The sequence below is a fragment of the Saccopteryx leptura genome, chromosome 1 (genome assembly GCF_036850995.1).
Source record: "Saccopteryx leptura isolate mSacLep1 chromosome 1, mSacLep1_pri_phased_curated, whole genome shotgun sequence".
NCBI lineage: Eukaryota > Metazoa > Chordata > Mammalia > Chiroptera > Emballonuridae > Saccopteryx > Saccopteryx leptura.
In genome coordinates this window covers 13,878,721-13,890,848 of record NC_089503.1, presented here as the reverse complement: position 1 = coordinate 13,890,848, position 12,128 = coordinate 13,878,721, and positions in this window count along the sequence as shown.

Genomic DNA, 12,128 nt, shown 5'->3' with positions numbered 1-12,128 from the left:
TTTGGAGTCATTGTGACAGAGGAGAAAAAAGAAACTATCAAAATTTTACCCACTTTCTAAAATGGTGTGGAGAAACTTCACCAATTTTTATCATTCATGAAATGAGAAGGCCAGGGTTATTTTCACCCAAATAGATAAAATGATGTTGAGAGAGAATTAATGTCTTTGCCAGGGTAACAAAACTAGGCAGCAGCAATTCCTCAATCAAAATACAAAGACTAAATTCTTTTAATGATACCATGATTCTTTAGGAATGGTACTCACCCACGGACATTACATCTTTTTACAAACCTGCTTCATTCATTTCAGATGATGTATTCAACAGCATCAATGAAGATTCTGCACTATGTATGTGCTGTTAGGGTAAGGCATTGGGTTTTATAGTTTAGCAATTCCATTTTTTGAAAAAAATAATTTATACAATCTATTAAGGATTTTTACAGATTTGTAATTTTATACTATTAATTCATTCATATATTACCTATAAAAATCATCCTTCATTTTAACAATGTTGGTCTATTTTTTGTTAGTAAATGCATAATTTTTACATAGTTGAGATGACACTGTGCATAGTTGAGATGACACAATTCTGTATCCAACAATCTGCATTGCATAAGCAATTTCTCAAGCCATCAGAAATTTTAACAACATAGCTCGTAATGGTTGTACAGTTGAATTGTGCATCTTTGAGAAAATTTTATTTCAAGACATTTGGACTGTCCTAGAAACTCCAGATACCTAGAGTTTAGGGATTCACTTCAAATACTAAGGGGGACATAAATACTAAGGAAAGTTTCCTGCATAACACCCTCTTACTTCCAAAGAACTGTATGAATGCTCACATTTTTTTCTAACCACTTATTCTACCAAATATCCCTACCCCAAGTGAAATCACTTTTATGACTCATGCCTTTATACAACTTGGAAACTGAGATTTTTTCATATGCAAATTGTCAGTTTTTTATAGAAAAGAAGGTTGAAAATAGGGAGGGAAGCCACATGGTAGAAAAGTATCATAAGAGATCTTGTCATTGAGACATTGTTAGGATAAGTGTATTAGTCAGGGAAGACACCCCAAAATTTCAGTGACTTAGCACAATAAAATTTTATTGTTCTCCTACATCAAGATGCTGTATGAGGTAGCAAAGATTCTCTGCCCCACACAGTCCTATCAGGATGTAGGCTATTTCCATAGTGTAGTTCTATCTTCCTCTGAGACCTCAGCGTTCCTTCCAATTAACTCATTGATGGTGAAAAAAGAGCAAAGGCCAGGCATAGAAATGGTGCCATCACTTCACTAAAAATCCACTAGCCATAATTCAAGCACATTGCCATACTTAACTACAAGTGAGACTGACAATGTGGTCTAACTGCGGTCTTAAGAAAAAAAGAGAGAGAACACATATATTGGTAAGCATGTGCAGAACCTGCTACAATGGGGGAAAATAACCTATTGTGAAGAGGCAGAAAGCTGGCAAAAGACGAAATGAAAAGGCAAAGGGGTCAGACAAAAATTGCAATGTATCTCACTGAGTGTGCCTGCTTCTCCTGCCTCCCTTTTCACCTCCTTCTCTTCTGAGAAGGCAAGACCAACTTCTTCTCTTCCTCCTCAACCTACTCAGCATGAAAATGATGAGGATGAAGACTTTTTGATGACCCACTTCTGCTTAAGGAAGAGTATATAATCAGCATGCCATACAATTAAAACATCTTGCCTGCTGTGAGTGTCTTTGTGTGAAACTCTTATAACTGTATGGCAAGAACTGGATGAGATATTTTTGTGTTGTCCTCATCTTCACCTAAGGCAGTGGTTGGCAAACTCATAAGTCAACAGAGCCAAATATCAACAGTATGACAATTGAGATTTCTTTTGAGAGCCAAATTTTTTAAACTTAAACTATATAGGTAGGTACATTGTTATTAACTTAATTAGGGTACTCCTAAGCTGGCCTTTGTGCCTGCACTTAAGGGGCCAAAGAGCCACATGTGGCTTGTGAGCCTTGGTTTGCTGACCACTGACTTAAGGGTTCATCACATAAAATACTGTATGCAAGACTACAGCGTGTCCGTAAAGTCATGGTGCACTTTTGACCAGTCACAGGAAAGCAACAAAAAATGATAGATGTGTGAAATCTGCACCAAATAAAAGGAAAATCCTCCTAGTTTCTGTAGGATGATGTGGCAGCATGTGCAGATGATGGCATAACACCATGTATACAGCGGAGCAGCCCACAGCCATGCCAGAAAATGAAAGTAACTTGAACTACAGGTTGTTGCTTCCACCATTATCTATGAGTTTCCCCTGCTCACCATTGGTAGACAGACAGTACAAGTAATAGTTAAAACCAGGAGCTCTGGAGGAATTAGACCTGGACTCAAATCTGGGGTCTGTAACTTAGGATCTATGTGCTATCGAGCAAGCAATTGAACCTCCCACAGACTCAGTTTAGAGCTAGCACATTTAAACAATAACAGTGCCTACCTCACAGAGTTGTCTTGAGGGTCAAACAAGATAATACAAGGAACGCACTAAGCACATTCTCTGAAACCAATTGCACATTTTCATGCTATTATTTATTAGCATGATGCCAGTGTGTTGGTATGTATTGTTTTATCTGGTGGCCCAGCATCCATTCTCTTTTCTTAATAATGTCACATTCTTATTCAGGAAAATAATTTATTCTTCTCATTCCCTCGTATCGAAGAAAAATCAGCCAACCAAGATGCTCTCACTGGAGAATGTTGAATACTGAGTGGGTGATGTGGGCCAGAAGTGTACAGTGATCAAAGGATTGTTTTGGGGACACTGCTGCTATATTGATTGCTCCCTGGGCCTCCAGAACTTTCCATAGTCAGTCTCTGTTTCCAAAGCTAGTTCTAAGGCCTCTCTACCACAATGAATTCCTTTTCACTTTAATCAGCCAAAGAATTGCTTACATCCAATAATCCTAACTGATAAAGTGGCTTTATGTGATAGCAGTATTTTTGGTACTTAGCTATTTGGTATTCCTTTTACTTATCCATGTATTTCAGAATTCCATTCACTTAGTCATTTATCCCAACCTAGTTTTGGTTCTTTCATTTAACCAGCTGTGTGACTTTAGGAAAATTAACCTAGATCTCAGCCTCTTTAGTTGTAAAATGTGGACAATTACATCAACCATGCAAAGTTGTTTGTAAAATTTCAATCCATATAGATATATGTAGTTATTAAATACCTTGACAAACAGTATTAACCTGGAGCTTATAGGCTTGGAAGACATATGGCTTTTGTTAGAAAAGAAATGCAGTTAAAAAGAAGGGAATAATGATTCATTTCTGGTTCCCAATAAATAGTATTATACAATGAAGCAAAGCTTTTAGTCTCTTCCCTCTTTATCTTATCTAAACCAAATCTGGGAGGGCTTATGTCATTAAGGCTGTGTGAGTTGCTGCTCTATGGAAGGACAGGGGATATGACAAGGAGGGGCTCTTGAGTCATTTGGAACAGCGAAAGAGAAGAAGGGGGAAAGGGAGGACCCTCGTACTCAGACCTGTGACTATTCCACTAAAGGTTATTGCATTAGAGAAGGAACAGAGGTATTAGATGAGTAAGGGAAATAAAATGGGAGAGAGATTCCTGACTCCACCTCCCCACTTGGTAACTTGGAGTAAGTGTTATAGAATTCTCTGTATGATCTTGGAGTGCAGACAATCAAAGCACACTTGGTGCATCCTAATCAGAGGGAGAACTTGGAAGTTAATTGTATCTGGGCAAAGGGGACCCCTGACCTCTAACCTGACTACCATATTTTAGAGGGATCAGTATATCACAAACATTCAAAAAATACACTTATTCAATAACAGTTGAGCTCTGCCACCACTTGGGGTTCAGTTCTCTGTGCTGAAAGAGTACAACCTATAACCTTAAAATTTGTCCTTGTGACTAACAGTGGTCAAGCCCACAAAAAGCCTTTTCTACATTTGAAAATGAAAGGCTACCTTAAAAGTGCTGTGAAGGTTTGGAGGTTGTGCCATTACTGAAACATTGTGAGAAAAAGAAAGTTACCTAACTTGCCAGATCTGTCTCGGGTAACTTGGATGCAATACATTATTGTATAAGCTCCATGTGTCCATTTTCTTTGTGTTCCAAGCCATGGATCTGGAAGTTCTGATAATAAAATAAATAAGAAACATTTTGCAATATTAAATAATTTAATATTCTGACAGTCACATAAAAAGATAAAGAACATTTTTCAATGTTAAATAATCAATTATGTAAACATAGGAAAAAAACTGTGTACGTGTGCCATCAATTCTTTATATTATTTTAAGAATCTACAGGAGTTGTTATTTTTAAAAAACTGTAAGAATGGCAATATAAGTGATTGTGATTTATGTAACAAAATTAAAGTACTTTAAAATATCTCTATAATAATAATAATAATAATTTATTTTACATACATACCCTAATAAAATCTCTGAACTATATATTATAAAATTATATTATAATTATAATACATATAATATATTATATATAATTCATGGTTTTTTCTAAATTTATTTATTAACTTAATGAATTTAATACTAGGTGTTACTGTTTCATCAGAACAAAATTTCCCCAAATTTAAGTTAATAAAAATCAATCAAAGAACAATAATGATTCAAGAAAGTTTATCTAATTTATCAATAATGTCAAAAGAACACAGATTGTGTGAGAAATTATTTATAAAAACATATTTTGTAATTTTGATTAAATGAAGCTAATAAAATGAATTTTATTAAATACATAACAATTTATAAATTACATAGATCCTTATTTTTTATCACTCATTTAAGTACCATTAGTTCATCACACAGAACACCCAGATATATTCAATATAACTAAATGCAGGCATCTTTGATACATTGTCAGTTTTTAATATATTAAAATACTCACTAGAGTATTTTTAATTGCGTTGTTAACACAAGCATATTTGTCAAAGTAAAAGTATAAAAGTTATCTAGTAGTTTGATAGCTGTTTATAGCTGATAAATAATTAGACACTGGTATACAGGTCTCCATCTGTACCCTTACCCTGGGTCTGGCAAATGTGGAGACATTCTTGCGTGAAGCTTTAACCCTCCCTGGCAGTTTTCAGTTTTCATGTGGCAAAGATACTGAATTGACTGGGAGAGGACTAGTGTAATCTCCTAGGTAAGAGAAGCTAAGGAAGAACATGGCAGAAACGACACGATCTGCCACCAGGGGACTGACATGCAGACATCATGTCAGTAAGAAGGTAGCCAGTATTCACAAGGAGCATTGCGTAATTCAAAAGATGTCTCACCAGGCCCTGGCTGGTTGGCTCAGCGGTAGAGCATCGGCCTGGCGTGCAGGGGACCCAGGTTCAATTCCTGGCCAGGGCACATAGGAGAAGCGCCCATTTGCTTCTCCACCCCTCCTTCCTCTCTGTCTCTCTCTTCCCCTCCCACAGCCAAGGCTCCATTGGAGCAGAGATGACCCGGGCGCTGGGGATGGCTCCTTGGCCTCTGCCCCAGGTGCTAGATTGGCTCTGGTCGGGGCAGAGCGTCGCCCCTGGTGGGCATGCCGGGTGGATCCCGGTGGGGCGCATGCGGGAGTCTGTCTGACTGTCTCTCCCCGTTTCCAGCTTCAGAAAAATACAAAAAAAAAAAAAAAAAAAAAAAAGATGTCTCACCAGTGCCCTGTCTATTAATGCCAAAAGGATAGACATGTCTCAAAAAAGGTAGACATGTCTCAAAAAGCCACAGGACTTCCAGCCAAAAAGCCCTGAGTCTTGACTCCAACCATGAACTGGCATAAGTCACTCTCTTCTTCTTATACACTTCAGACAATGTCCTACAAAATTTCAGGGAAAGATGAAAAGAAATCTTGGACACTTGATATCATCTACAGAGACTACTTAAGTAGAGTTATGATTAGTAGTGTTTCTAACTAGCATCTGGATACTCAAGAAGAAGAAAAGAAAATTTATATAGCAAATAAAAAAGCCTCAGAATATTATGTAGTAATTAAAATGGATGCTTACTAAGCTAGATGGCAACATAAAGAAAACCTTCATTGCCATAAAAAGTGAAAGGAGAAGTCATCCCAACTTACATATAGAAGATGGTCTTAATCATGACAACAAAAATAATACCTGAAAAAGAAGTCTGGAGGACATACATAAAAATTTTCATCAGTTACTAAGGGCATGGAAATTTTGCACATGCACTAAGATGATGCCTTGGATTATAAGCAGCAGAAACATATGTTTTTCCAGTATGAAATAAAGGGGAAATATTTTGGAAGAAGTCTCTGAGTTTAGAAGGAAATTTATACCCAAGCACTGCCAGCCTATATGGGGTTCCAGCCTGTCAATCTGTTGGGATAAACCCAAGATACACTGTCCCTGGGTCTCCTCTCAGCCTTGTCCTGCATGACTTTTATTCCTCCCTTCTATACTTGCTTTCTCTGCCAGTCCAGAAACTTTCATCCCCCCCCCATCTCACAGCTTCTTTGATTTATATATACTATTGCAATTGTGACCACAGGCACACCCAGTTTTCTACTTTAAATCCCTGAGATGTAGCATCTCTTTAGCCTACTTCGGATTAAGTGTTCATCCTTTGTTCAGGTAAGAACAGCATGAGTAACAAGGCAATGCAGTCGAAAGTGCTATGGCCACTAGGTTGAGCACAGTAGCTGAAAGAAGTCAGTGTGGGAAGAGGGTGTGGGAAGGCCATAAACATCTCCTTCCCCCCAGAAGTTATATAGCATTTTACAACACCTCTTTTATCCTGCTTTCTGTTTCTATGCTCTTCTGTACAATGTGTTGACTAAAAACATTGAATTAAAAGCCAGATTTTCAGTTTTGATTCTTGGCTTGTGGGATGTGTAATTTTGAAAAAGGAGCATAATCTCTTTTATTCATGATAAGCTGATCCCCTCTGAGTACAGTGACAGCAGCATAAGTAGTCATTTCCTTATTTGTAGATGATAATAGTACCTAATTCATATGGTTGCTTTACACACTAAGATGTAAAATATATAAAGCAATTTACAACAGTGTCTGCCATATTATCAGTGCATGATTAATGTGAGCTGCTGTTTTTATGTATTATCTTTAATGTACAAGTATATTGATTACAGTAATAACTTAAATTATTACTTTGCCTATCACCATGGACAATATAGATTGCACTGAGTATGAAGCATTAAGCATTTATAAAATTAAATTCAAGAATGCCTAGAAATAGTAAAGCATAGAGCTTTCCTCAATTATAAAGAAAATCCAAAATTTTAGATAAAAGATGATAATTTCTATATTAAATTATATTAAGTTTAAAAAGTAAAAGTGCTATCTTTTACTCTATCTTTTATCTTCTGCTTACTGCAACAGAAAGAAACCCTGAATTCTGTAGGAAGAGCAGAATTGTGGGAAGAAAGTTGAGAAAATAAGTGACTGGTCCATCATATAAGGAATATAACTTTATGGGAATGGCTTTGGGACAAAGTTCAGGGTCCTCTGTGGAAATCAATCTGGCCATTTCCTAAAGAAAAGCCATCAATGATGAGTGTGAATATCTGAGTAGGAGTGTCTCTATAAAATGCTATCGATGGCATAATGGTAAAAGCATTCACTTCCCTGCTCTATTTCCTCATATCCAAGTGGGGAGCTATCCCTGAATGTTAGAATCCTTCAGCGTTCTAATCAGATCTTACTGTTTTATAGCTGAGCAAGCTGAGGAGACATGGCGAGGAAAGCACCTCAACAGTACCAAGGACTCAGCCAGTGTGAGTCCTGGGCTCACTGACCATGGCCATGTAGCGTGCCAGTGATTGAGCTCAGAGGCACAGCCAAGAGTGAATGTCTGAAGGTGTGATCCTGGGGATGCAACCAGGTAGGGGTACAGGGGTAGAGGAAATGGAGTCTACAGAATTGACTGCTTGAGAGATCAGCAAGTGAAAATAGTGCCATCTGTCTACCTCTTCTGCATATTCCACAGCCTTGTTTTTACCCCATATTCCCCAATACTTTGATGACATTTCAACATAGTTTTATTATATGTCTGAGCATCACAAAAAAACTTACAAATTGTTGGTAAAACTAAAAGCCAATATCATGTATGAATATAAATTCAGAAACTCTCAACACAATACTAGCAAACTGATCCAGCAGTATATTAAAAGAATCACCCATGGCCCTGGCTGGTTGGCTCAGTGGTAGAGCGTCAGCCTGGAGTGCAGGAGTCCCGGGTTCGATTCCCAGCCGGGGCACACAGGAGAAGCGTCCATATGCTTCTCCACCCCTCCCCCTCTCCTTCCTCTCTGTCTCTCTCTTCCCCTCCCGCAGCCGAGGCTCCATTGGAGCAAAGATGGCCCGGGCACTGAGGATGGCTCTGTGGCCTCTGCCTCAGGCGCTAGGATGGCTCTGGATGCAACAGAGCGACGCCCCATAGGGACAGAACATCGTCCCCTGGTGGGCGTGCCAGGTGGATCCTGGTCGGGCGCATGCGGGAGTCTGTCTGACTGCCTCCCCATTTCCAGCTTCGGAGAAATGCAAAAAAAAAAAAAAAAGAATCACCCACACACATAATAGGATTTATTCCAAGAATGCAAGCATGTTTTAATGTACAAAAATCAATCAATGTAATATTCCACCATAGTAGAATGATCATTAAAATCAATATAGGAAATGCATTTGATGCAATCTAACACTTTTACATGATAAAAATTTTCAATAAATAAGAAACAGAAGGAAACCTCTTCAAAACAATTAAATATATATATATATATATATATATATTTTTTTTTTTTTTTTTGCATTCCTCCAAAGCTGGAAACAGGGAGAGACAGTCAGACAGACTCCCGCATGCGCCCGACCGGGATCCACCCGGCACGCCCACCATGGGGCAACGCTCTGCCCACCAGGGGGCGATGCTCTGCCCATCCTGGGCGTCGCCATGTTGCGACCAGAGCCACTCTAGCGCCTGGGGCAGAGGCCACAGAGCCATCCCCAGCGCCCGGGCCATCTTTGCTCCAATGGAGCCGTGGCTGCGGGAGGGGAAGAGAGAGACAGAGAGGAAGGCGCGGCGGAGGGGTGGAGAAGCAAATGGACGCTTCTCCTATGTGCCCTGGCCGGGAATCGAACCCGGGTCCTCCGCACGCTAGGCCGACGCTCTACCGCTCAATTAAATATTTTTTAAAAACCTATAGTTTACATCATACTCAATGGTGACAAACTAAGTTTTTCCCCTAAGATCAGTATCAAGATAAGGATGCCTTCTTCCACAAAGTATATTCAGCATTTTACTGGACTACTAGCCAGAGCAATTAATAAATATAAAAATAAAAGACTTCCAAATTGGGAAGAAAGAAGTAAAATATCTGTATATGCAGATGACATAATTCTACATACAGAAAATTTCAAAGAATTCACATAAAGGGTAGTAAAGCTAAAAAAGAAAAAATCCAGCAAAGTTGCAGAATATAAAAGCAAAACATAAGCACCCAATTATATTTCTATACACTAGTAATGAATTACCAGAAAGATAATTAAGAAAACCTTTTATTTATAATAGCATCAAAAAATATTCCTGATCTTAAGGGATTGTTTTATTTTTGGCCTATTTGGTATGTATGTTGGCTCTGAGCTTATCATATTTGTCCTTTATTATGTTGTGGTATGTTCCCTTTATTTCCACTTTGCTGAGAGTTTTTACATAAATGGGTGCTGGATTTTGTCAAATGTTTTTCCTGCATCTATTGATATGATTGTTTGATTTTTATCCTTTGTTTTGTTTATGTGATGTATCATGTTTATTGATTTGTGAATAGTGTATCATCCTTACATCCCTGGAGTAAATCACACTTGATCATGATGTATGATCTTTTTTTTTTTAAAGATTTTATTTATTCATTATAGAGAGGGGGGAGAGAGAGAGAGAGAAGGGGGGAGGAGCAGGAAGCATCAACTCCCATATGTGCCTTAACCAGGCAAGCCCAGGGTTTTGAACCGGCAACCTCAGCGTTTCCAGGTTAATGCTTTATCCACTGCGCCACCACAGGTCAGGCATGTATGATCTTTTTAATGTATTCTAAATCTGGTTTGTTGATATTTTGTTGAGCATTTTAGCATCTATGTTCACCAAGGATATTGCCCTATAGTTTTCTTTCTTTGTAGTGTCTTTACCTGGTTTTAGATTTAGGATAATGCTAGCTTCATAAAATAAACTTAGAAGTCTTCTCTCTTCTTGAATTTTTGGGATAGTTTGAAAAGACTAGTTGTTAATTCTTTGAATGTTTGGTAAAATTTGTCTGTGAAGTCATCCAGCCTAGGACTTTTGTTAGCTGAAAGTTTTTTGATTATTGCTTTGATTTAATGGGTTGTAATCAATCTGTTCAAGTTTCCTAATGAAGATCAAGAAAAGGAGGGTGTCCACTTTCACCACTCTTATTCAACATAATACTGAAAGTCCTAGCCACAGCAATCAGACAAGAAGAAGAAATCAAAGGATCCAAGTTGGATAGAAAAAAACAAAATTGTCCTCATTTGCTAATGACATTATACTGTACATAGAAAACCTTAAATTCCCACCAAAAAAACTACTACACTTAACAAATGAATCCAGCAAAGTAGCAGGATATAAAATCAATATTCAAAATTCAGTAACATTTTTATACACCAGTGATGAACTATCAGAAAGAAGTTAAGGAAATAACCCCATTCACTATTACAATAATAAATAAATATATAAAGTAAGAGAGTTTTCTATGCAGACTAATGAGAAAAGAGAGTTCAGGCAAAAGGAAAAGTCAGTACAACGATCACAGACAATGGTAGACCTGGCCTGTTTAGAAATCTTTATACTCTTATTGACCAATGTCATCCTATTAAATTTAATTTCTAAATAATAATAATAAAAACCAAGTGGCTGAAACAGAATGGCCAAAGGCAGTGAAATAAGAGGTGACTGAAGGTTAAGTCAAGAAGAACCCATTGGACCATTGTAAAAAATTTGTGTGTTTTTTTTCCTGAATGACAATAGTAGTCATAGCAAGAGTCAAACAAACAAATGACATTATCTGAATTTTGTTTTAAAAGAAACATTTTGGTTTCTGTGCTGAGAAAAGACTGTAGGGAACAAAGAGGGAATCGGGGAGAGTACCTAAGATATTGCAGTAGTCTTAGACAAGTTGGTGAAGGTGACTAGAGGTAAAAAAATGGATATATTTTGGAGGTAGAATCATTAACAACTCTGAGGGCTTCAATTTTTGACTTACTTACAAGCTAACAAGTTCGCTTGGCACAACTTCATAAATTCTGGAAGAAGATACAAAACTTATAAGTCAGAGACAGGATTGTTACTACTTATGGCACAACAGGTAGGATGAAATTTCATGTTTGTCTCATGCAAGTCATTCCCCCATGAGGCCAATGGATGTCATGAATAGAATGGCTTTGTGTTACATAGGGGGATGCATACCCCACCGTCAGACCAATGGTTTGAAAGCTGTAAAAAAATCACTCGCTTTTTGAGGGGGCTAGAAAGCAAGCAGTAGCCTCAGAGAAGAGCTAAGAGCAAAAAGGTGACAGGTATGTTCACAGAAGAAGTAAGGGTTCTGCCAGTAGATCATGAATAACAGAAGTCTTAGTAGAAAGTGCTTGAGAGTTGGAGAGAGATGAGCATGAGGACAGAACATTAAAGGGATTTGACCAAAAAGATGGAGAACATCTTTAATGTCTGGGAGTCTGGACTCCTTGAAGTGACCAACATTAACGGGAATAAAAGGCCTCATGAAATTAACTCTGGTGTATGCAAGGCACATAGTACTGATAGGCTGAGTATATTTAGTTTAAAAAGCATGGGTTTCTGGCTATTGGGATGAAGCCACTAAACGTAGTGTGTCTGAACATTATTAATATATAGTAATGTTCCTTGTATATTTGCATGTCAGATAAGCTAAAGACAAAGCTATATATATATATATATATATATATATATATATATATATATATATATATATATATATACCTGTCACAATGTGGAAATAAATGTTTGATCCTTGTTTATTTTTCAACATCTCGTCTAACTCCAAAAAGTCTCTGAAGCAACCTCAAGTGTAGATGTAAGAAAAAAAGCTG